Source organism: Daphnia pulicaria, chromosome 1, assembly GCF_021234035.1.
Source record: "Daphnia pulicaria isolate SC F1-1A chromosome 1, SC_F0-13Bv2, whole genome shotgun sequence".
Lineage (NCBI taxonomy): Eukaryota > Metazoa > Arthropoda > Branchiopoda > Diplostraca > Daphniidae > Daphnia > Daphnia pulicaria.
In genome coordinates, this window is record NC_060913.1 from 19,877,620 (window position 1) to 19,901,234 (window position 23,615).

The following is a 23,615-nucleotide window of genomic DNA, read 5'->3' on the forward strand; positions in this document are numbered from 1 at the left end:
ATAAAAAATCGTTAATACACAATCAAATGTAGAGATTATGACATTCAAGGGATTCGAACCCTTGCCTCCGAAGAGACTGGTGCCTAAAACCAGCGCCATAGACCACTCGGCCACACTATCATGATTGTTATAGTGCCCTAAGGTTTTTAGATAGCAGATTCTTCATGGGACTCTTCTAGATAAGAACTCGTGTTTCTTTTTTTTTAAATGTTGATTACGACATCCTGAACAACTTAATCTTGTTCCTCTATCTGTTGTACTCAACGACGTTTCCTCCATTGCAGTGGCCCGTAAGAGGATCGAACTCATGACCTCCGCGTTATTACCACGGCGCTCTAACCAACTGAGCTAACAGGCCTCACATCAATACTCGGCCAAGAACGATAAAAAATCGTTAATACACAATCAAATGTAGAGATTATGACAGTGAAACGATTCGAACCCTTGCCTCAGAAGAGACTGGTGCCTAAAACCAGCGCCATAGACCACTCGGCCACATTATCATTATTGGAATCGTGCCCTAAGGTTTTTACATAGCAGATTCTTCATGGGACTCTTCTATATGGGATTTCGTGTTTCTTTATTTTAAATGTTGGTTACGAAATCCTGTACAACTGAAACTTGTTCCTCAATCTGTTGCACTCAACGACTTTTCCTCTATTGCACTGGCCCGTAAGAGGATCGAACTCATGACCTCCGCGTTATTAGCACGGCGCTCTAACCAACTGAGCTAACAGGCCTCACATCGATACTCGGCCAAGAACGAAAAAAAATCGTTAATACACAATCAAATGTAGAGATTATGACAGTGAAGGGATTCGAACCCTTGCCTCCGAAGAGACTGGTGCCTAAAACCAGCGCCATAGACCACTCGGCCACACTATCATTATTGGTATCGTGCCCTAAGGTTTTAACATAGCAGATTCTTCATGGGGCTCTTCTATATGGGATTTCGTGTTTCTTTATTTTAAATGTTGGTTACGAAATCCTGTACAACTGAAACTTGTTCCTCTATCTGTTACAGTGAACGACTTTTCCTCTATTGCACTGGCCTGTAAGAGGATCGAACTCATGACCTCCGCGTTATTAGCACGCCGCTCTAACCAACTGAGCTAACAGGCCTCATATCGATACTCGGCCAAGAACGATAAAAAATCGTTAATACACAATCAAATGTAGAGATTATGACATTCAAGGGATTCGAACCCTTGCCTCCGAAGAGACTGGTGCCTAAAACCAGCGCCATAGACCACTCGGCCACACTATCATGATTGTTATAGTGCCCTAAGGTTTTTAGATAGCAGATTCTTCATGGGACTCTTCTAGATAAGAACTCGTGTTTCTTTTTTTTTAAATGTTGATTACGACATCCTTAACAACTTAAACTTGTTCCTCTATCTGTTGTACTCAACGACGTTTCCTCCATTGCAGTGGCCCGTAAGAGGATCGAACTCATGACCTCCGCGTTATTAGCACGGCGCTCTAACCAACTGAGCTAACAGGCCTCACATCAATACTCGGCCAAGAACGATAAAAAATCGTTAATACACAATCAAATGTAGAGATTATGACAGTGAAACGATTCGAACCCTTGCCTCAGAAGAGACTGGTGCCTAAAACCAGCGCCATAGACCACTCGGCCACATTATCATTATTGGAATCGTGCCCTAAGGTTTTTTCATAGCAGATTCTTCATGGGACTCTTCTATATGGGATTTCGTGTTTCTTTATTTTAAATGTTGGTTACGAAATCCTGTACAACTGAAACTTGTTCCTCAATCTGTTGCACTCAACGACTTTTCCTCCATTCCACTGGCCCGTAAGAGGATCGAATTCATGACCTCCGCGTTATTACCACGGCGCTCTAACCAACTGAGCTAACAGGCTTCACATCAATACTCGGCCAAGAACGATAAAAAATCGTTAATACACAATCAAATGTAGAGATTATGACAGTGAAGGGATTCGAACCCTTGCCTCCGAAAAGACTGGTGCCTAAAACCAGCGCCATAGACCACTCGGCCACACTATCATTCTTGGTATCGTGCCCTAAGGTTTTTACATAGCAGATTCTTCATGGGAATCTTCTATATTGGATTTCGTGTTTCTTTATTTTAAATGTTGGTTACGAAATCCTGTACAACTGAAACTTGTTCCTTAATCTGTTGCAGTCAACGACTTTTCCTCTATTGCACTGGCCCGTAAGAGGATCGAACTCATGATCTCCGCGTTATTAGCACGGCGCTCTAACCAACTGAGCTAACAGGCCTCATATCGATACTCGGCCAAGAACGATAAAAAATCGTTAATACACAATCAAATGTAGAGATTATGACAGTGAAGGGATTCGAACCCTTGCCTCCGAAGAGATTGGTGCCTAAAACCAGCGCCATAGACCACTCGGCCACATTATCATTATTGGTATCGTGCCCTAAGGTTTATACATAGCAGATTCTTCATGGGAGTCTTCTATATGGGATTTCGTGTTTCTTTATTTTAAATGTTGGTTACGAAATCCTGTACAACTGAAACTTGTTCCTCTATCTGTTGCACTCAACGACTTTTCCTCTATTGCACTGGCCCGTAAGAGGATCGAACTCATGACCTCCGCGTTATTAGCACGGCGCTCTAACCAACTGAGCTAACAGGCCTCATATCGATACTCGGCGAAGAACGATACAAAATCGTTAATACACAATCAAATGTAGAGATTATGACAGTGAAGGGATTCGAACCCTTGCCTCCGAAGAGACTGGTGCCTAAAACCAGCGCCATAGACCACTCGGCCACACTATCATGTTTGTTATAGTGCCCTAAGGTGTTTACATAGCAGATTCTTCATGGGACTCTTCTAGATGCGAACTCGTGTTTCTTTTTTTTTTAATGTTGATTACGACATCCTTAACAACTTAAACTTGTTCCTCTATCTGTTGTACTCAACGACGTTTCCTCCATTGCACTGGCCCGTTAGAGGATCGAACTCATGACCTCCGCGTTATTAGCACGGCGCTCTAACCAACTGAGCTAACAGGCCTCACATCAATACTCGGCCAAGAACGATACAAAATCGTTTATACACAATCAAATGTAGAGATTATGAAGGGATTCGAACCCTTGCCTCAGAAGAGACTGGTGCCTCAAACCAGCGCCATAGACCACTCGGCCACATTATCATTATTGGTATCGTGCCCTAAGGTTTATACATAGCAGATTCTTCATGGGACTCTTCTATATGGGATTTCGTGTTTCTTTATTTTATATGTTGGTTACGAAATCCTGTACAACTGAAACTTGTTCCTCTATCTGTTGCACTCAACGACTTTTCCTCCATTGCACTGGCCCGTAAGAGGATCGAACTCATGACCTCCGCGTTATTAGCACGGCGCTCTAACCAACTGAGCTAACAGGCCTCACATCGATACTCGGCCAAGAACGAAAAAAAATCGTTAATACACAATCAAATGTAGAGATTATGACAGTGAAGGGATTCGAACCCTTGCCTCCGAAGAGACTGGTGTCTAAAACCAGCGCCATAGACCACTCGGCCACACTATCATTATTGGTATCGTGCCCTAAGGTTTTAACATAGCAGATTCTTCATGGGGCTCTTCTATATGGGATTTCGTGTTTCTTTATTTTAAATGTTGGTTACGAAATCCTGTACAACTGAAACTTGTTCCTCTATCTGTTACAGTGAACGACTTTTCCTCTATTGCACTGGCCTGTAAGAGGATCGAACTCATGACCTCCGCGTTATTAGCACGCCGCTCTAACCAACTGAGCTAACAGGCCTCATATCGATACTCGGCCAAGAACGATAAAAAATCGTTAATACACAATCAAATGTAGAGATTATGACATTCAAGGGATTCGAACCCTTGCCTCCGAAGAGACTGGTGCCTAAAACCAGCGCCATAGACCACTCGGCCACACTATCATGATTGTTATAGTGCCCTAAGGTTTTTACATAGCAGATTCTTCATGGGACTCTTCTAGATAAGAACTCGTGTTTCTTTTTTTTTAAATGTTGATTACGACATCCTTAACAACTTAAACTTGTTCCTCTATCTGTTGTACTCAACGACGTTTCCTCCATTGCAGTGGCCCGTAAGAGGATCGAACTCATGACCTCCGCGTTATTAGCACGGCGCTCTAACCAACTGAGCTAACAGGCCTCACATCAATACTCGGCCAAGAACGATAAAAAATCGTTAATACACAATCAAATGTAGAGATTATGACAGTGAAACGATTCGAACCCTTGCCTCAGAAGAGACTGGTGCCTAAAACCAGCGCCATAGACCACTCGGCCACATTATCATTATTGGAATCGTGCCCTAAGGTTTTTACATAGCAGATTCTTCATGGGACTCTTCTATATGGGATTTCGTGTTTCTTTATTTTAAATGTTGGTTACGAAATCCTGTACAACTGAAACTTGTTCCTCAATCTGTTGCACTCAACGACTTTTCCTCCATTCCACTGGCCCGTAAGAGGATCGAATTCATGACCTCCGCGTTATTAGCACGGCGCTCTAACCAACTGAGCTAACAGGCTTCACATCAATACTCGGCCAAGAACGATAAAAAATCGTTAATACACAATCAAATGTAGAGATTATGACAGTGAAGGGATTCGAACCCTTGCCTCCGAAAAGACTGGTGCCTAAAACCAGCGCCATAGACCACTCGGCCACACTATCATTATTGGTATCGTGCCCTAAGGTTTTTACATAGCAGATTCTTCATGGGAATCTTCTATATTGGATTTCGTGTTTCTTTATTTTAAATGTTGGTTACGAAATCCTGTACAACTGAAACTTGTTCCTTAATCTGTTGCAGTCAACGACTTTTCCTCTATTGCACTGGCCCGTAAGAGGATCGAACTCATGATCTCCGCGTTATTAGCACGGCGCTCTAACCAACTGAGCTAACAGGCCTCATATCGATACTCGGCCAAGAACGATAAAAAATCGTTAATACACAATCAAATGTAGAGATTATGACAGTGAAGGGATTCGAACCCTTGCCTCCGAAGAGATTGGTGCCTAAAACCAGCGCCATAGACCACTCGGCCACATTATCATTATTGGTATCGTGCCCTAAGGTTTATACATAGCAGATTCTTCATGGGAGTCTTCTATATGGGATTTCGTGTTTCTTTATTTTAAATGTTGGTTACGAAATCCTGTACAACTGAAACTTGTTCCTCTATCTGTTGCACTCAACGACTTTTCCTCTATTGCACTGGCCCGTAAGAGGATCGAACTCATGACCTCCGCGTTATTAGCACGGCGCTCTAACCAACTGAGCTAACAGGCCTCATATCGATACTCGGCCAAGAACGATACAAAATCGTTAATACACAATCAAATGTAGAGATTATGACAGTGAAGGGATTCGAACCCTTGCCTCCGAAGAGACTGGTGCCTAAAACCAGCGCCATAGACCACTCGGCCACACTATCATGTTTGTTATAGTGCCCTAAGGTGTTTACATAGCAGATTCTTCATGGGACTCTTCTAGATGCGAACTCGTGTTTCTTTTTTTTTTAATGTTGATTACGACATCCTTAACAACTTAAACTTGTTCCTCTATCTGTTGTACTCAACGACGTTTCCTCCATTGCACTGGCCCGTTAGAGGATCGAACTCATGACCTCCGCGTTATTAGCACGGCGCTCTAACCAACTGAGCTAACAGGCCTCACATCAATACTCGGCCAAGAACGATACAAAATCGTTTATACACAATCAAATGTAGAGATTATGAAGGGATTCGAACCCTTGCCTCAGAAGAGACTGGTGCCTCAAACCAGCGCCATAGACCACTCGGCCACATTATCATTATTGGTATCGTGCCCTAAGGTTTATACATAGCAGATTCTTCATGGGACTCTTCTATATGGGATTTCGTGTTTCTTTATTTTATATGTTGGTTACGAAATCCTGTACAACTGAAACTTGTTCCTCTATCTGTTGCACTCAACGACTTTTCCTCCATTGCACTGGCCCGTAAGAGGATCGAACTCATGACCTCCGCGTTATTAGCACGGCGCTCTAACCAACTGAGCTAACAGGCCTCACATCGATACTCGGCCAAGAACGAAAAAAAATCGTTAATACACAATCAAATGTAGAGATTATGACAGTGAAGGGATTCGAACCCTTGCCTCCGAAGAGACTGGTGTCTAAAACCAGCGCCATAGACCACTCGGCCACACTATCATTATTGGTATCGTGCCCTAAGGTTTTAACATAGCAGATTCTTCATGGGGCTCTTCTATATGGGATTTCGTGTTTCTTTATTTTAAATGTTGGTTACGAAATCCTGTACAACTGAAACTTGTTCCTCTATCTGTTACAGTGAACGACTTTTCCTCTATTGCACTGGCCTGTAAGAGGATCGAACTCATGACCTCCGCGTTATTAGCACGCCGCTCTAACCAACTGAGCTAACAGGCCTCATATCGATACTCGGCCAAGAACGATAAAAAATCGTTAATACACAATCAAATGTAGAGATTATGACATTCAAGGGATTCGAACCCTTGCCTCCGAAGAGACTGGTGCCTAAAACCAGCGCCATAGACCACTCGGCCACACTATCATGATTGTTATAGTGCCCTAAGGTTTTTACATAGCAGATTCTTCATGGGACTCTTCTAGATAAGAACTCGTGTTTCTTTTTTTTTAAATGTTGATTACGACATCCTTAACAACTTAAACTTGTTCCTCTATCTGTTGTACTCAACGACGTTTCCTCCATTGCAGTGGCCCGTAAGAGGATCGAACTCATGACCTCCGCGTTATTAGCACGGCGCTCTAACCAACTGAGCTAACAGGCCTCACATCAATACTCGGCCAAGAACGATAAAAAATCGTTAATACACAATCAAATGTAGAGATTATGACAGTGAAACGATTCGAACCCTTGCCTCAGAAGAGACTGGTGCCTAAAACCAGCGCCATAGACCACTCGGCCACATTATCATTATTGGAATCGTGCCCTAAGGTTTTTACATAGCAGATTCTTCATGGGACTCTTCTATATGGGATTTCGTGTTTCTTTATTTTAAATGTTGGTTACGAAATCCTGTACAACTGAAACTTGTTCCTCAATCTGTTGCACTCAACGACTTTTCCTCCATTCCACTGGCCCGTAAGAGGATCGAATTCATGACCTCCGCGTTATTAGCACGGCGCTCTAACCAACTGAGCTAACAGGCTTCACATCAATACTCGGCCAAGAACGATAAAAAATCGTTAATACACAATCAAATGTAGAGATTATGACAGTGAAGGGATTCGAACCCTTGCCTCCGAAAAGACTGGTGCCTAAAACCAGCGCCATAGACCACTCGGCCACACTATCATTATTGGTATCGTGCCCTAAGGTTTTTACATAGCAGATTCTTCATGGGAATCTTCTATATGGGATTTCGTGTTTCTTTATTTTAAATGTTGGTTACGAAATCCTGTACAACTGAAACTTGTTCCTTTATCTGTTGCAGTCAACGACTTTTCCTCTATTGCACTGGCCCGTAAGAGGATCGAACTCATGATCTCCGCGTTATTAGCACGGCGCTCTAACCAACTGAGCTAACAGGCCTCATATCGATACTCGGCCAAGAACGATAAAAAATTGTTAATACACAATCAAATGTAGAGATTATGACAGTGAAGGGATTCGAACCCTTGCCTCCGAAGAGACTGGTGCCTAAAACCAGCGCCATAGACCACTCGGCCACATTATCATTATTTGTATCGTGCACTAAGGTTTTTACATAGCAGATTCTTCATGGGACTCTTCTATATGGGATTTCGTGTTTCTTTATTTTAAATGTTGGTTACGAAATCCTGTACAACTGAAACTTGTTCCTCTATCTGTTGCACTCAACGACTTTTCCTCTATTGCACTGGCCCGTAAGAGGATCGAACTCATGACCTCCGCATTATTAGCACGGCGCTCTAACCAACTGAGCTAACATGCCTTATATCGATACTCGGCCAAGAACCATAAAAGATCGTTAATACACAATCAAATGTAGAGATTATGACATTCAAGGGATTCGAACCCTTGCGTCCGAAGAGACTGGTGCCTAAAACCAGCGCCATAGACCACTCGGCCACACTATCATGTTTGTTATAGTGCCCTAAGGTTTTTAGATAGCAGATTCTTCATGGGACTCTTCTAGATAAGAACTCGTGTTTCTTTTTTTTTAAATGTTGATTACGACATCCTTAACAACTTAAACTTGTTCCTCTATCTGTTGTACTCAACGACGTTTCCTCCATTGCAGTGGCCCGTAAGAGGATCGAACTCTTGACCTCCGCGTTATTAGCACGGCGCTCTAACCAACTGAGCTAACAGGCCTCACATCAATAATCGGCCAAGAACGATAAAAAATCGTTAATACACAATCAAATGTAGAGATTTTGACAGTGAAACGATTCGAACCCTTGCCTCAGAAGAGACTGGTGCCTAAAACCAGCGCCATAGACCACTCGGCCACATTATCATTATTGGAATCGTGCCCTAAGGTTTTTACATAGCAGATTCTTCATGGGACTCTTCTATATGGGATTTCGTGTTTCTTTATTTTAAATGTTGGTTACGAAATCCTGTACAACTGAAACTTGTTCCTCAATCTGTTGCACTCAACGACTTTTCCTCCATTCCACTGGCCCGTAAGAGGATCGAATTCATGACCTCCGCGTTATTAGCACGGCGCTCTAACCAACTGAGCTAACAGGCTTCACATCAATACTCGGCCAAGAACGATAAAAAATCGTTAATACACAATCAAATGTAGAGATTATGACAGTGAAGGGATTCGTACCCTTGCCTCCGAAAAGACTGGTGCCTAAAACCAGCGCCATAGACCACTCGGCCACACTATCATTATTGGTATCGTGCCCTAAGGTTTTTACATAGCAGATTCTTCATGGGACTCTTCTATATGGGATTTCGTGTTTCTTTATTTTAAATGTTGGTTACGAAATCCTGTACAACTGAAACTTGTTCCTCTATCTGTTGCACTCAACGACTTTTCCTCCATTGCACTGGCCCGCAAGAGGATCGAACTCATGACCTCCGCGTTATTAGCACGGCGCTCTAACCAACTGAGCTAACAGGCCTCACATCGATACTCGGCCAAGAACGATAAAAAATCGTTAATACACAATCAAATGTAGAGATTATGACAGTGAAGGGATTCGAACCCTTGCCTCCGAAGAGACTGGTGCCTAAAACCAGCGCCATAGACCACTCGGCCACACTATCATTATTAGTATCGTGCCCTTTGGTTTTTACATAGCAGATTCTTCATGGGACTCTTCTATATGGGATTTCGTGTTTCTTTATTTTAAATGTTGGTTACGAAATCCTGTACAACTGAAACTTGTTCCTCTATCTGTTGCACTCAACGACTTTTCCTCTATTGCACTGGCCCGTAAGAGGATCGAACTCATGACCTCCGCGTTATTAGCCAACGCTATAACCAACTGAGCTAACAGGCCTCGTATAGATACTCGGCCAAGAACGATAAAAAATCGTTAATACACAATCAAATGTAGAGATTATGACAGTGAAGGGATTCGAACCCTTGCCTCAGAAGAGACTGGTGCTTAAAACCAGCGCCATAGACCACTCGGCCACATTATCATTATTGGAGTCGTGCCCTAAGGTTTTTACATAGCAGATTCTTCATGGGACTCTTCTATATGGGATTTCGTGTTTCTTTATTTTAAATGTTGGTTACGAAATCCTGTACAACTGAAACTTGTTCCTCTATCTGTTGCACTCAACGACTTTTCCTCTATTGCACTGGCCCGTAAGAGGATCGAACTCATGACCTCCGCGTTATTAGCACGGCGCTCTAACCAACTGAGCTAACAGACCTCATATAGATACTCGGCCAAGAACGATAAAAAATCGTTAATACACAATCAAATGTAGAGATTATGACAGTGAAGGGATTCGAACCCTTGCCTACGAAGAGACTGGTGCCTAAAACCAGTGCAATAGACCACTCGGCCACAGTATCATGGTTGTTATTTTGCCCTAAGGTTTTTACATAGCTGATTCTTCATGGGACTCTTCTAGATGGAAATTTGTGTTTCTTTTTTTTAAATGTTGGTTACGAAATCCTTTACAACTTAAACTTGTTCCTCTATCTGTTGCACTCAACGACTTTTCCTCCTTTGCACTGGCCCGCAAGAGGATCGAACTCATGACCTCCGCGTTATTAGCACGGCGCTCTAACCAACTGAGCTAACAGGCCTCATATCGATACTCGGCCAAGAACGATAAAAAATCGTTAATACACAATCAAATGTAGAGATTATGACAGTGAAGGGATTCGAACCCTTACCTCCGAAGAGACCGGTGCCTAAAACCAGCGCCATAGACCACTCGGCCACACTATCATGTTTGTTACAGTGCTCTAAGCTTTTACATAGCAGATTCTTCATGGGACTCTTCTATATGGGATTTCGTGTTTCTTTATTTTAAATGTTGGTTACGAAATCCTGTACAACTGAAACTTGTTCCTTAATATGTTGCAGTCAACGACTTTTCCTCTATTGCACTGGCCCGTAAGAGGATCGAACTCATGACCTCCGCGTTATTAGCACGCCGCTCTAACCAACTGAGCTAACAGGCCTCGTATCGATACTCGGCCAAGAACGATAAAAAATCTTTAATACACAATCAAATGTAGAGATTATGACAGTGAAACGATTCGAACCCTTGCCTCAGAAGAGACTGGTGCCTAACACCAGCGCCATAGACCACTCGGCCACATTATCATTATTGGTATCGTGCCCTAAGGTTTTTACATAGCAGATTCTTCATGGGACTCTTCTATATGGGATTTCGTGTTTCTTTATTTTAAATGTTGGTTACGAAATCCTGTACAACTGAAACTTGTTCCTCTATCTGTTGCACCAACGACTTTTCCTCTATTGCACTGGCCCGTAAGAGGATCGAACTCATGACCTCCGCGTTATTAGCACGGCGCTCTAACCAACTGAGCTAACAGGCCTCATATCGATACTCGGCCAAGAACGATAAAAAATCGTTAATACACAATCAAATGTAGAGATTATGACAGTGAAGGGATTCGAACCCTTGCCTACGAAGAGACTGGTGCCTAAAACCAGTGCAATAGACCACTCGGCCACAGTATCATGGTTGTTATTTTGCCCTAAGGTTTTTACATAGCTGATTCTTCATGGGACTCTTCTAGATGGAAATTTGTGTTTCTTTTTTTTAAATGTTGGTTACGAAATCCTTTACAACTTAAACTTGTTCCTCTATCTGTTGCACTCAACGACTTTTCCTCCATTGCACTGGCCCGCAAGAGGATCGAACTCATGACCTCCGCGTTATTAGCACGGCGCTCTAACCAACTGAGCTAACAGGCCTCATATCGATACTCGGCCAAGAACGATAAAAAATCGTTAATACACAATCAAATGTAGAGATTATGACAGTGAAGGGATTCGAACCCTTACCTCCGAAGAGACCGGTGCCTAAAACCAGCGCCATAGACCACTCGGCCACACTATCATGTTTGTTATAGTGCTCTAAGCTTTTACATAGCAGATTCTTCATGGGACTCTTCTATATGGGATTTCGTGTTTCTTTATTTTAAATGTTGGTTACGAAATCCTGTACAACTGAAACTTGTTCCTTAATATGTTGCAGTCAACGACTTTTCCTCTATTGCCCTGGCCCGTAAGAGGATCGAACTCATGACCTCCGCGTTATTAGCACGCCGCTCTAACCAACTGAGCTAACAGGCCTCGTATCGATACTCGGCCAAGAACGATAAAAAATCTTTAATACACAATCAAATGTAGAGATTATGACAGTGAAACGATTCGAACCCTTGCCTCAGAAGAGACTGGTGCCTAACACCAGCGCCATAGACCACTCGGCCACATTATCATTATTGGTATCGTGCCCTAAGGTTTTTACATAGCAGATTCTTCATGGGACTCTTCTATATGGGATTTCGTGTTTCTTTATTTTAAATGTTGGTTACGAAATCCTGTACAACTGAAACTTGTTCCTCTATCTGTTGCACTCAACGACTTTTCCTCTATTGCACTGGCCCGTAAGAGGATCGAACTCATGACCTCCGCGTTATTAGCACGGCGCTCTAACCAACTGAGCTAACAGGCCTCATATCGATACTCGGCCAAGAACGATAAAAAATCGTTAATACACAATCAAATGTAGAGATTATGACAGTGAAGGGATTCGAACCCTTGCCTCCGAAGAGACTGGTGCCTAAAACCAGTGCCATAGACCACTCGGCCACACTATCATGTTTGTTATAGTGCCCTAAGGTGTTTACATAGCAGATTCTTCATGGGACTCTTCTAGATGCGAACTCGTGTTTCTTTTTTTTTTTAAATGTTGATTACGACATCCTTAACAACTTAAACTTGTTCCTCTATCTGTTGTACTCAACGACGTTTCCTCCATTGCACTGACCCGCAAGAGGATCGAACTCATGACCTCCGCGTTATTAGCACGGCGCTCTAACCAACTGAGCTAACAGGCCTCACATCGATACTCGGCCAAGAACGATAAAAAATCGTTAATACACAATCAAATGTAGAGATTATGACAGTGAAGGGATTCGAACCCTTGCCTCCGAAGAGACTGGTGCCTAAAACCAGTACAATAGACCACTCGGCCACAGTATCATGGTTGTTATTTTGCCCTAAGGTTTTTACATAGCTGATTCTTCATGGGACTCTTCTAGATGGAAATTCGTGTTTCTTTTTTTTAAATGTTGGTTACGAAATCCTTTACAAGTTAAACTTGTTCCTCTATCTGTTGCACTCAACGACTTTTCCTCCATTGCACTGGCCCGCAAGAGGATCGAACTCATGACCTCCGCGTTATTAGCACGGCGCTCTAACCAACTGAGCTAACAGGCCTCATATCGATACTCGGCCAAGAACGATAAAAAATCGTTAATACACAATCAAATGTAGAGATTATGACAGTGAAGGGATTCGAACCCTTGCCTCCGAAGAGACTGGTGCCTAAAACCAGCGCCATAGACCACTCGGCCACACTATCATTATTGGTATCGTTAACTAAGGTTTTGACATAGAAGATTCTTCATGGGACTCTTCTATATGGGATTTCGTGTTTCTTTATTTTAAATGTTGGTTACGAAATCCTGTACAACTGAAACTTGTTCCTGTATCTGTTGCACTCAACGACTTTTCCTCTTTTGCACTGGCCCGTAAGAGGATCAAACTCATGACCTCCGCGTTATTAGCACGGCGCTCTAACCAACTGAGCTAACAGGCCTCATATCGATACTCGGCCAAGAACGATAAAAAATCGTTAATACACAATCAAATGTAGAGATTATGACAGTGAAGGGATTCGAACCCTTGCCTCCGAAGAGACTGGTGCCTTAAACCAGCGCCATAGACCACTCGGCCACACTATCATGGTTATTATTGTTCCCTAAGGTTTTTACATAGCAGATTCTTCATGGGACTCTTCTAGATGGAAATTCGTGTTTCTTTTTTTTAAATGTTGGTTATTAAATCCTTTACAACTTAAACTTGTTCCTCTATCTGTTGCACTCAACGACTTTTCCTCCATTGCACTGGCCCGCAAGAGGATCGAACTCATGACCTCCGCGTTATTAGCACGGCGCTCCAACCAACTGAGCTAACAGGCCTCACATCGATACACGGCCAAGAACGATAAAAAATCGTTAATACACAATCAAATGTAGAGATTATGACAGTGAAGGGATTCGAACCCTTGCCTCCGAAGAGACTGGTGTCTAACACCAGCGCCAAAGACCACTCAGCCACACTATCATTATTGGTATCGTGCCCTAAGGTTTTTACATAGCAGATTCTTAATGGGACTCTTCTAGATGCGAACTCGTGTTTCTTTTTCTATAATGTTGATTACGACATCCTTAACAACTTAAACTTGTTCCTCTATCTGTTGTACTCAACGACGTTTCCTCCATTGCACTGGCTCGTAAGAGGATCGAACTCATGACCTCCGCGTTATTAGCACGGCGCTCTAACCAACTGAGCTAACAGGCCTCACATCGATTCACGGCCAAGAACGATAAAAAATCGTTAATACACAATCAAATGTAGAGATTATGACAGTGAAGGGATTCGAACCCTTGCCTCCGAAGAGACTGGTGCCTAACACATAGCCTACTTTATTATAGGAAGCCCAAAGGAAGGATATCTCTCGCGTGTTGGAAAAGTGAAGCCTACTTTGCTCACCTTTCCTCCGATTTCGCATCTTCCAAGTGGACCCAGGGGGGCCATCTGGTGAGCGAAATAATGACACGCCCTCCGAAATTTCGAATGTTATGGTTTGGGGGGATTACCCTGTAATTTATGAACGCACCATTAATATGTTGCCGTGAGGGATTTCATGACAATGTTACATGGAACGGTGGACATTATTGTTTAGTGAATGGCCCTTCGTAGCCATTTAACACGTCCTATCGTCCAATCTGATTCCATTCCTTCGCGAATGAAATCATATCGATAGAAACGTAAACAAATCCGTGTTTTCAAATATCGCCACTAGACGATAAATTGGCTCCCGTGGGTCCACTTAGGGCGGAGCCAAATAAGAGGAAGGGAACCCAAATTGGCTTCCAAAAAAAACCCAAACCGTTGGGCTTCCTATAATAAAGTAGGCTATGCCTAACACCAGCGCCAAAGACCACTCAGCCACACTATCATTATTGGTATCGTGCCCTATGGTTTTTACATAGCAGATTCTTCATGGGACTCTTCTAGATACGAACTCGTGTTTCTATTTTATAATGTTGATTACGACATCCTTAACAACTTAAACTTGTTCCTCTATCTGTTGTACCCAACGACGTTTCCTCCATTGCACTGGCCCGTAAGAGGATCGAACTCATGACCTCCGCGTTATTAGCACGGCGCTCTAACCAACTGAGCTAACAGGCCTCACATCAATACTCGGCCAAGAACGATACAAAATCGTTAATACACAATCAAATGTAGAGATTATGACAGTAAAGGGATTCGAACCCTTGCCTCCGAAGAGACTGGTGCATAAAACGAGCGCCATAGACACATCGGCCACACTATCATTATTGGTATTGTGCCCTAAGGTTTTTAAATAGCAGATTCTTCATGGGACTCTTCTATATGGGATTTCGTGTTTCTTTATTTTAAATGTTGGTTACGAAATCCTGTACAACTGAAACTTGTTCCTCTATCTGTTGCACTCAACGACTTTTCCTCTATTGCACTGGCCCGTAAGAGGATTGAACTCATGACCTTCGCGTTATTATCACGGCGCTCTAACAAACTGAGCTAACAGGCCTCATATCGATACTCGTCCAAGAACGATAACAAATCGTTAATACACAATCAAATGTAGAGATTATGACAGTGAAAGGATTCGAACCCTTGCCTCCGAAGAAACTGGTGCCTAAAACTAGCGCCATAGACCACTCGGCCACACTATCATTATTGGTATCGTTAACTAAGGTTTTTACATAGCAGATTCTTCATGGGACTCTTCTATATGGGATTTCGTGTTTCTTTATTTTAAATATTGGTTACGAAATCCTGTACAACTGAAACTTGTTCCTCTATCTGTTGCACTCAACGACTTTTCCTCTATTGCACTGGCCCGTAAGAGGATCGAACTCATGACCTCCGCGTTATTAGCACGGCGCTCTAACCAACTGAGCTAACAGGCCTCAAATCGATACTCGGCCAAGAACGATAAAAAATCGTTAATACACAATCAAATGTAGAGATTATGACAGTGAAGGGATTCGAACCCTTGCCTCCGAAGAGACTGGTGCCTAAAACCAGTGCAATAGACCACTCGGCCACAGTATCATGGTTGTTATTTTGCCCTAAGGTTTTTACATAGCTGATTCTTCATGGGACTCTTCTAGATGGAAATTCGTGTTTCTTTTTTTTAAATGTTGGTTACGAAATCCTTTACAACTTAAACTTGTTCCTCTATCTGTTGCACTCAACGACTTTTCCTCCATTGCACTGGCCCGCAAGAGGATCGAACTCATGACCTCCGCGTTATTAGCACGGCGCTCTAACCAACTGAGCTAACAGGCCTCATATCGATACTCGGCCAAGAACGATAAAAAATCGTTAATACACAATCAAATGTAGAGATTATGACAGTGAAGGGATTCGAACCCTTGCCTCCGAAGAGACTGGTGCCTAAAACCAGCGCCATAGACCACTCGGCCACACTATCATTATTGGAATCGTTAACTAAGGTTTTTACATAGAAGATTCTTCATGGGACTCTTCTATATGGGATTTCGTGTTTCTTTATTTTAAATGTTGGTTACGAAATCCTGTACAACTGAAACTTGTTCCTGTATCTGTTGCACTCAACGACTTTTCCTCTTTTGCACTGGCCCGTAAGAGGATCAAACTCATGACCTCCGCGTTATTAGCACGGCGCTCTAACCAACTGAGCTAACAGGCCTCATATCGATACTCGGCCAAGAACGATAAAAAATCGTTAATACACAATCAAATGTAGAGATTATGACAGTGAAGGGATTCGAACCCTTGCCTCCGAAGAGACTGGTGTCTAACACCAGCGCCAAAGACCACTCAGCCACACTATCATTATTGGTATCGTGCCCTAAGGTTTTTACATAGCTGATTCTTCATGGGACTCTTCTAGATGGAAATTCGTGTTTCTTTTTTTTAAATGTTGGTTACGAAATCCTTTACAACTTAAACTTGTTCCTCTATCTGTTGCACTCAACGACTTTTCCTCCATTGCACTGGCCCGCAAGAGGATCGAACTCATGACCTCCGCGTTATTAGCACGGCGCTCTAACCAACTGAGCTAACAGGCCTCATATCGATACTCGGCCAAGAACGATAAAAAATCGTTAATACACAATCAAATGTAGAGATTATGACAGTGAAGGGATTCGAACCCTTGCCTCCGAAGAGACTGGTGCCTAAAACCAGCGCCATAGACCACTCGGCCACACTATCATTATTGGTATCGTTAACTAAGGTTTTTACATAGAAGATTCTTCATGGGACTCTTCTATATGGGATTTCGTGTTTCTTTATTTTAAATGTTGGTTACGAAATCCTGTACAACTGAAACTTGTTCCTGTATCTGTTGCACTCAACGACTTTTCCTCTTTTGCACTGGCCCGTAAGAGGATCAAACTCATGACCTCCGCGTTATTAGCACGGCGCTCTAACCAACTGAGCTAACAGGCCTCATATCGATACTCGGCCAAGAACGATAAAAAATCGTTAATACACAATCAAATGTAGAGATTATGACAGTGAAGGGATTCGAACCCTTGCCTCCGAAGAGACTGGTGCCTTAAACCAGCGCCATAGACCACTCGGCCACACTATCATGGTTATTATTGTTCCCTAAGGTTTTTACATAGCAGATTCTTCATGGGACTCTTCTAGATGGAAATTCGTGTTTCTTTTTTTTAAATGTTGGTTATTAAATCCTTTACAACTTAAACTTGTTCCTCTATCTGTTGCACTCAACGACTTTTCCTCCATTGCACTGGCCCGCAAGAGGATCGAACTCATGACCTCCGCGTTATTAGCACGGCGCTCCAACCAACTGAGCTAACAGGCCTCACATCGATAAACGGCCAAGAACGATAAAAAATCGTTAATACACAATCAAATGTAGAGATTATGACAGTGAAGGGATTCGAACCCTTGCCTCCGAAGAGACTGGTGCCTAACACATAGCCTACTTTATTATAGGAAGCCCAAAGGAAGGATATCTCTCGCGTGTTGGAAAAGTGAAGCCTACTTTGCTCACCTTTCCTCCGATTTCGCATCTTCCAAGTGGACCCAGGGGGGCCATCTGGTGAGCGAAATAATGACACGCCCTCCGAAATTTCGAATGTTATGGTTTGGGGGGATTACCCTGTAATTTATGAACGCACCATTAATATGTTGCCGTGAGGGATTTCATGACAATGTTACATGGAACGGTGGACATTATTGTTTAGTGAATGGCCCTTCGTAGCCATTTAACACGTCCTATCGTCCAATCTGATTCCATTCCTTCGCGAATGAAATCATATCGATAGAAACGTAAACAAATCCGTGTTTTCAAATATCGCCACTAGACGATAAATTGGCTCCCGTGGGTCCACTTAGGGCGGAGCCAAATAAGAGGAAGGGAACCCAAATTGGCTTCCAAAAAAAACCCAAACCGTTGGGCTTCCTATAATAAAGTAGGCTATGCCTAACACCAGCGCCAAAGACCACTCAGCCACACTATCATTATTGGTATCGTGCCCTAAGGTTTTTACATAGCAGATTCTTCATGGGACTCTTCTAGATGCGAACTCGTGTTTCTTTTTCTATAATGTTGATTACGACATCCTTAACAACTTAAACTTGTTCCTCTATCTGTTGTAATCAACGACGTTTCCTCCATTGCACTGGCTCGTTAGAGGATCGAACTCATGACCTCCGCGTTATTAGCACGTCGCTCTAACCAACTGAGCTAACAGGCCTCACATCGATACACGGCCAAGAACGATAAAAAATCGTTAATACACAATCATATGTAGAGATTATGACAGTGAAGGGATTCGAACCCTTGCCTCCGAAGAGACTGGTGCCTAACACCAGCGCCAAAGACCACTCAGCCACATTATCATTATTGGTATAGTGCCCTATGGTTTTTACATAGCAGATTCTTCATGGGACTCTTCTAGATACGAACTCGTGTTTCTATTTTTATAATGTTGATTACGACATCCTTAACAACTTAAACTTGTTCCTCTATCTGTTGTACTCAACGACGTTTCCTCCATTGCACTGGCCCGTAAGAGGATCGAACTCATGACCTCCGCGTTATTAGCACGGCGCTCTAACCAACTGAGCTAACAGGCCTCACATCAATACTCGGCCAAGAACGATACAAAATCGTTAATACACAATCAAATGTAGAGATTATGACAGTAAAGGGATCCGAACCCTTGCCTCCGAAGAGACTGGTGCATAAAACGAGCGCCATAGACCACTCGGCCACACTATCATTATTGGTATTGTGCCCTAAGGTTTTTAAATAGCAGATTCTTCATGGGACTCTTCTATATGGGATTTCGTGTTTCTTTATTTTAAATGTTGGTTACGAAATCCTGTACAACTGAAACTTGTTCCTCTATCTGTTGCACTCAACGACTTTTCCTCTATTGCACTGGCCCGTAAGAGGATTGAACTCATGACCTTCGCGTTATTATCACGGCGCTCTAACCAACTGAGCTAACAGGCCTCATATCGATACTCGTCCAAGAACGATAACAAATCGTTAATACACAATCAAATGTAGAGATTATGACAGTGAAAGGATTCGAACTCTTGCCTCCGAAGAAACTGGTGCCTAAAACTAGCGCCATAGACCACTCGGCCACACTATCATTATTGGTATCGTTAACTAAGGTTTTTACATAGCAGATTCTTCATGGGACTCTTCTATATGGGATTTCGTGTTTCTTTATTTTAAATGTTGGTTACGAAATCCTGTATAACTGAAACTTTTTCCTGTATCTGTTGCACTCAACGACTTTTCCTCTTTTGCACTGGCCCGTAAGAGGATCGAACTCATGACCTCCGCGTTATTAGCACGGCGCTCTAACCAACTGAGCTAACAGGCCTCATATCGATACTCGGCCAAGAACGATAAAAAATCGTTAATACACAATCAAATGTAGAGATTATGACAGTGAAGGGATTCGAACCCTTGCCTCCGAAGAGACTGGTGCCTAAAACCAGCGCCATAGACCACTCGGCCACATTATCATTATTGGTATCGTGCCCTAAGGTTTTTACATAGCAGATTCTTCATGGGACTCTTCTATATGGGATTTCGTGTTTCTTTATTTTAAATGTTGGTTACGAAATCCTGTACAACTGAAACTTGTTCCTCTATCTGTTGCACTCAACGACTTTTCCTCTATTGCACTGGCCCGTAAGAGGATCGAACTCATGACCTCCGCGTTATTAGCACGGCGCTCTAACCAACTGAGCTAACAGGCCTCATATCGATACTCGGCCAAGAACGATAAAAAATCGTTAATACACAATCAAATGTAGAGATTATGACAGTGAAGGGATTCGAACCCTTGCCTCCGAAGAGACTGGTGCCTAAAACCAGCGCCATAGACCACTCGGCCACACTATCATGTTTGTTATAGTGCCCTAAGGTGTTTACATAGCAGATTCTTCATGGGACTCTTCTAGATGCGAACTCGTGTTTCTTTTTTTTTTTAATGTTGATTGTGACATCCTTAACAACTTAAACTTGTTCCTCTATCTGTTGTACTCAACGACGTTTCCTCCATTGCACTGGCCCGCAAGAGGATCGAACTCATGACCTCCGCGTTATTAGCACGGCGCTCTAACCAACTGAGCTAACAGGCCTCATATCGATACTCGGCCAAGAACGATAAAAAATCGTTAATACACAATCAAATGTAGAGATTATGACAGTGAAGGGATTCGAACCCTTACCTTCGAAGAGTCCGGTGCCTAAAACCAGCGCCATAGACCACTCGGCCTAACTTTCATGTTTGTTATAGTGCTCTAAGCTTTTACATAGCAGATTCTTCATGGAACTCTTCTATATGGGATTTCGTGTTTCTTTATTTTAAATGTTGGTTACGAAATCCTGTACAACTTAAACTTGTTCCTCTATCTGTTGCACTCAACGACTTTTCCTCTATTGCACTGGCCCGTAAGAGGATCGAACTCATGACCTCCGCGTTATTAGCACGGCGCTCTAACCAAATGAGCTAACAGGCCTCATATCGATACTCGGCCAAGAACGATAAAAAATCGTTAATACACAATCAAATGTAGAGATTATGACAGTAAAGGGATTCGAACCCTTGCCTCAGAAGAGAATGGTGCCTAAAACCAGCGCCATAGACCACTCGGCCACATTATCATTATTGGTATCGTGCCCTAAGGTTTTTACATAGCAGATTCTTCATGGGACTCTTCTATATGGGATTTTGTGTTTCTTTATTTTAAATGTTGGTTACGAAATCCTGTACAACTGAAACTTGTTCCTCTATCTGTTGCACTCAACGACTTTTCCTCTATTGCACTGGCCCGTAAGAGGATGGAACTCATGACCTCCACGTTATTAGCACGGCGCTCTAACCAACTGAGCTAACAGGCCTCATATCGATACTCGGCCAAGAACGATAAAAAATCGTTAATACACAATCAAATGTAGAGATTATGACAGTGAAGGGATTCGAACCCTTGCCTACGAAGAGACTGGTGCCTAAAACCAGCGCCATAGACCACTCGGCCACATTATCATTATTGGTATCGTGCCCTAAGGTTTTTACATAGCAGATTCTTCATGGGACTCTTCTATATGGGATTTCGTGTTTCTTTATTTTAAATGTTGGTTACGAAATCCTGTACAACTGAAACTTGTTCCTCTATCTGTTGCACTCAACGACTTTTCCTCTATTGCACTGGCCCGTAAGAGGATCGAACTCATGACCTCCGCGTTATTAGCACGCCGCTCTAACCAACTGAGCTAACAGGCCTCATATCGATACTCGGCCAAGAACGATAAAAAATCGTTAATACACAATCAAATGTAGAGATTATGACAGTGAAGGGATTCGAACCCTTGCCTCCGAAGAGACTGGTGGCTAAAACCAGCGCCATAGACCACTCGGCCACACTATCATGTTTGTTATAGTGCCCTAAGGTTTTTAGATAGCAGATTCTTCATGGGACTCTTCTAGATAAGAACTCGTGTTTCTTTTTTTTTAAATGTTGATTACGACATCCTTAACAAGTTAAACTTGTTCCTCTATCTGTTGTACTCAACGACGTTTCCTCCATTGTAGTGGCCCGTAAGAGGATCGAACTCATGACCTCCGCGTTATTAGCACGGCGCTCTAACCAACTGAGCTAACAGGCCTCACATCAATACTCGGCCAAGAACGATAAAAAATCGTTAATACACAATCAAATGTAGAGATTATGACAGTGAAGGGATTCGAACCCTTGCCTCCGAAGAGACTGGTGCCTAAAACCAGCGCCATAGACCACTCGGCCACACTATCATTATTGGTATCGTGCCCTAAGGTTTTTACATAGCAGATTCTTCATCCCTACTAACACAGCGATGTACCATGGATATGACTGCAGCGTACTCCCAAGGATAAGGGAGATACAAACAGCATATCCATGGAATGCTTCATGTTGATCCTTATTTCCCCTTCCCCGCACGTACCATTTGTATGTCCCTTGAATATACCGGTTTGTGTATACACAGTATCCTTAATTAACATCCATCTTTGGATATGATTTCTGTCAGAAATTAAAAGATAAAAGTCTAACCCGAGACTTGAACTACTGACCTTCTATTTCGTAGCTCACCTCTCTAACCATTTGACCAACTGTTCATACCTTTGAGGAACAAATGTTTGTGTGTAGTGGAAATAGAGATATTCTTTAGCTTTTTCGTCCACTGTGTACCTTATATGGTTATACTGTGATGCACATTCTGTGTATGTACCAAATGGTATCACAACAAAATCATACCCCCGGGTATATTACTTTGACGTACAATCAGTATATTAATGAATATACGCTGGTGGATCTACGATGAATATTCTTTATTTCATCCCATCCTAGATCCGAATAAATTTATACCTACGCTATACTACCGCCCCCCAATTGCGACCTGGATGTATTCATCCCATATTAACCTACATCTTACATAAATTGGATGGGCCGTGTTAGTAGGGATGGGACTCTTCTATATGGGATTTCGTGTTTCTTTATTTTAAATGTTGGTTACGAAATCCTGTACAACTGAAACTTGTTCCTCTATCTGTTGCACTCAACGACTTTTCCTCCATTGCACTGGCCCGCAAGAGGATCGAACTCATGACCTCCGCGTTATTAGCACGGCGCTCTAACCAACTGAGCTAACAGGCCTCACATCGATACTCGGCCAAGAACGATAAAAAATCGTTAATACACAATCAAATGTAGAGATTATGACAGTGAAGGGATTCGAACCCTTGCCTCCGAAGAGACTGGTGCCTAAAACCAGCGCCATAGACCACTCGGCCATACTATCATTATTGGTATCGTGCCCTAAGGTTTTTACATAGCAGATTCTTCATGGGACTCTTCTATATGGGATTTCGTGTTTCTTTATTTTAAATGTTGGTTACGAAATCCTGTACAACTGAAACTTGTTCCTCTATCTGTTGCACTCAACGACTTTTCCTCTATTGCACTGGCCCGTAAGAGGATCGAACTCATGACCTCCGCGTTATTAGCACGGCGCTCTAACCAACTGAGCTAACAGGCCTCATATCGATACTCGGCCAAGAACGATAAAAAATCGTTAATACACAATCAAATGTAGAGATAATGACAGTGAAGGGATTCGAACCCTTGCCTCCGAAGAGACTGGTGCCTAAAACCAGCGCCATAGACCACTCGGCCACACTATCATTATTGGTATCGTTAACTAAGGTTTTTACATAGCAGATTCTTCATGGGAC

The 23,615-nt window shown here is 42.7% G+C and overlaps 33 non-coding genes across 33 annotated transcripts; all 33 read right to left on the minus strand.

The window, feature by feature from the left end:
- Nucleotides 1–666: 666 nt before the first annotated feature.
- On the minus strand, nt 667–740 carry Trnai-aau. Its single transcript has one exon. It is a non-coding gene; the product is annotated as a tRNA-Ile (tRNA).
- Nucleotides 741–803: 63 nt separating this feature from the next.
- On the minus strand, nt 804–885 carry Trnal-uag. The gene has a single exon. It is a non-coding gene; the product is annotated as a tRNA-Leu (tRNA).
- Nucleotides 886–1,431: 546 nt separating this feature from the next.
- Trnai-aau lies at nt 1,432–1,505 on the minus strand. Its single transcript has one exon. It is a non-coding gene; the product is annotated as a tRNA-Ile (tRNA).
- Nucleotides 1,506–1,950: 445 nt separating this feature from the next.
- Nucleotides 1,951–2,032, minus strand: Trnal-uag. The gene has a single exon. It is a non-coding gene; the product is annotated as a tRNA-Leu (tRNA).
- Nucleotides 2,033–2,577: 545 nt separating this feature from the next.
- Trnai-aau lies at nt 2,578–2,651 on the minus strand. The gene has a single exon. It is a non-coding gene; the product is annotated as a tRNA-Ile (tRNA).
- Nucleotides 2,652–2,714: 63 nt separating this feature from the next.
- Trnal-uag lies at nt 2,715–2,796 on the minus strand. The gene has a single exon. It is a non-coding gene; the product is annotated as a tRNA-Leu (tRNA).
- Nucleotides 2,797–3,336: 540 nt separating this feature from the next.
- Nucleotides 3,337–3,410, minus strand: Trnai-aau. Its single transcript has one exon. It is a non-coding gene; the product is annotated as a tRNA-Ile (tRNA).
- A 63-nt stretch (nt 3,411–3,473) lies between these two features.
- On the minus strand, nt 3,474–3,555 carry Trnal-uag. The gene has a single exon. It is a non-coding gene; the product is annotated as a tRNA-Leu (tRNA).
- A 546-nt stretch (nt 3,556–4,101) lies between these two features.
- Trnai-aau lies at nt 4,102–4,175 on the minus strand. The gene has a single exon. It is a non-coding gene; the product is annotated as a tRNA-Ile (tRNA).
- Nucleotides 4,176–4,620: 445 nt separating this feature from the next.
- Trnal-uag lies at nt 4,621–4,702 on the minus strand. Its single transcript has one exon. It is a non-coding gene; the product is annotated as a tRNA-Leu (tRNA).
- A 545-nt stretch (nt 4,703–5,247) lies between these two features.
- On the minus strand, nt 5,248–5,321 carry Trnai-aau. The gene has a single exon. It is a non-coding gene; the product is annotated as a tRNA-Ile (tRNA).
- A 63-nt stretch (nt 5,322–5,384) lies between these two features.
- On the minus strand, nt 5,385–5,466 carry Trnal-uag. Its single transcript has one exon. It is a non-coding gene; the product is annotated as a tRNA-Leu (tRNA).
- A 540-nt stretch (nt 5,467–6,006) lies between these two features.
- Trnai-aau lies at nt 6,007–6,080 on the minus strand. The gene has a single exon. It is a non-coding gene; the product is annotated as a tRNA-Ile (tRNA).
- A 63-nt stretch (nt 6,081–6,143) lies between these two features.
- Trnal-uag lies at nt 6,144–6,225 on the minus strand. Its single transcript has one exon. It is a non-coding gene; the product is annotated as a tRNA-Leu (tRNA).
- A 546-nt stretch (nt 6,226–6,771) lies between these two features.
- On the minus strand, nt 6,772–6,845 carry Trnai-aau. Its single transcript has one exon. It is a non-coding gene; the product is annotated as a tRNA-Ile (tRNA).
- A 445-nt stretch (nt 6,846–7,290) lies between these two features.
- On the minus strand, nt 7,291–7,372 carry Trnal-uag. The gene has a single exon. It is a non-coding gene; the product is annotated as a tRNA-Leu (tRNA).
- Nucleotides 7,373–7,672: 300 nt separating this feature from the next.
- Nucleotides 7,673–7,754, minus strand: Trnal-uag. Its single transcript has one exon. It is a non-coding gene; the product is annotated as a tRNA-Leu (tRNA).
- A 546-nt stretch (nt 7,755–8,300) lies between these two features.
- Nucleotides 8,301–8,374, minus strand: Trnai-aau. Its single transcript has one exon. It is a non-coding gene; the product is annotated as a tRNA-Ile (tRNA).
- An 827-nt stretch (nt 8,375–9,201) lies between these two features.
- Trnal-uag lies at nt 9,202–9,283 on the minus strand. The gene has a single exon. It is a non-coding gene; the product is annotated as a tRNA-Leu (tRNA).
- Nucleotides 9,284–10,346: 1,063 nt separating this feature from the next.
- Nucleotides 10,347–10,428, minus strand: Trnal-uag. Its single transcript has one exon. It is a non-coding gene; the product is annotated as a tRNA-Leu (tRNA).
- A 1,062-nt stretch (nt 10,429–11,490) lies between these two features.
- Trnal-uag lies at nt 11,491–11,572 on the minus strand. The gene has a single exon. It is a non-coding gene; the product is annotated as a tRNA-Leu (tRNA).
- Nucleotides 11,573–12,253: 681 nt separating this feature from the next.
- On the minus strand, nt 12,254–12,335 carry Trnal-uag. The gene has a single exon. It is a non-coding gene; the product is annotated as a tRNA-Leu (tRNA).
- Nucleotides 12,336–13,020: 685 nt separating this feature from the next.
- Nucleotides 13,021–13,102, minus strand: Trnal-uag. The gene has a single exon. It is a non-coding gene; the product is annotated as a tRNA-Leu (tRNA).
- A 300-nt stretch (nt 13,103–13,402) lies between these two features.
- Nucleotides 13,403–13,484, minus strand: Trnal-aag. The gene has a single exon. It is a non-coding gene; the product is annotated as a tRNA-Leu (tRNA).
- A 2,725-nt stretch (nt 13,485–16,209) lies between these two features.
- Trnal-uag lies at nt 16,210–16,291 on the minus strand. Its single transcript has one exon. It is a non-coding gene; the product is annotated as a tRNA-Leu (tRNA).
- Nucleotides 16,292–16,973: 682 nt separating this feature from the next.
- On the minus strand, nt 16,974–17,055 carry Trnal-uag. Its single transcript has one exon. It is a non-coding gene; the product is annotated as a tRNA-Leu (tRNA).
- A 300-nt stretch (nt 17,056–17,355) lies between these two features.
- Trnal-aag lies at nt 17,356–17,437 on the minus strand. Its single transcript has one exon. It is a non-coding gene; the product is annotated as a tRNA-Leu (tRNA).
- Nucleotides 17,438–19,781: 2,344 nt separating this feature from the next.
- On the minus strand, nt 19,782–19,863 carry Trnal-uag. Its single transcript has one exon. It is a non-coding gene; the product is annotated as a tRNA-Leu (tRNA).
- Nucleotides 19,864–20,163: 300 nt separating this feature from the next.
- Trnal-uag lies at nt 20,164–20,245 on the minus strand. The gene has a single exon. It is a non-coding gene; the product is annotated as a tRNA-Leu (tRNA).
- A 1,447-nt stretch (nt 20,246–21,692) lies between these two features.
- Nucleotides 21,693–21,774, minus strand: Trnal-uag. Its single transcript has one exon. It is a non-coding gene; the product is annotated as a tRNA-Leu (tRNA).
- Nucleotides 21,775–22,075: 301 nt separating this feature from the next.
- Trnal-uag lies at nt 22,076–22,157 on the minus strand. The gene has a single exon. It is a non-coding gene; the product is annotated as a tRNA-Leu (tRNA).
- A 943-nt stretch (nt 22,158–23,100) lies between these two features.
- On the minus strand, nt 23,101–23,182 carry Trnal-uag. Its single transcript has one exon. It is a non-coding gene; the product is annotated as a tRNA-Leu (tRNA).
- Nucleotides 23,183–23,482: 300 nt separating this feature from the next.
- Nucleotides 23,483–23,564, minus strand: Trnal-uag. The gene has a single exon. It is a non-coding gene; the product is annotated as a tRNA-Leu (tRNA).
- Nucleotides 23,565–23,615: the final 51 nt, after the last annotated feature.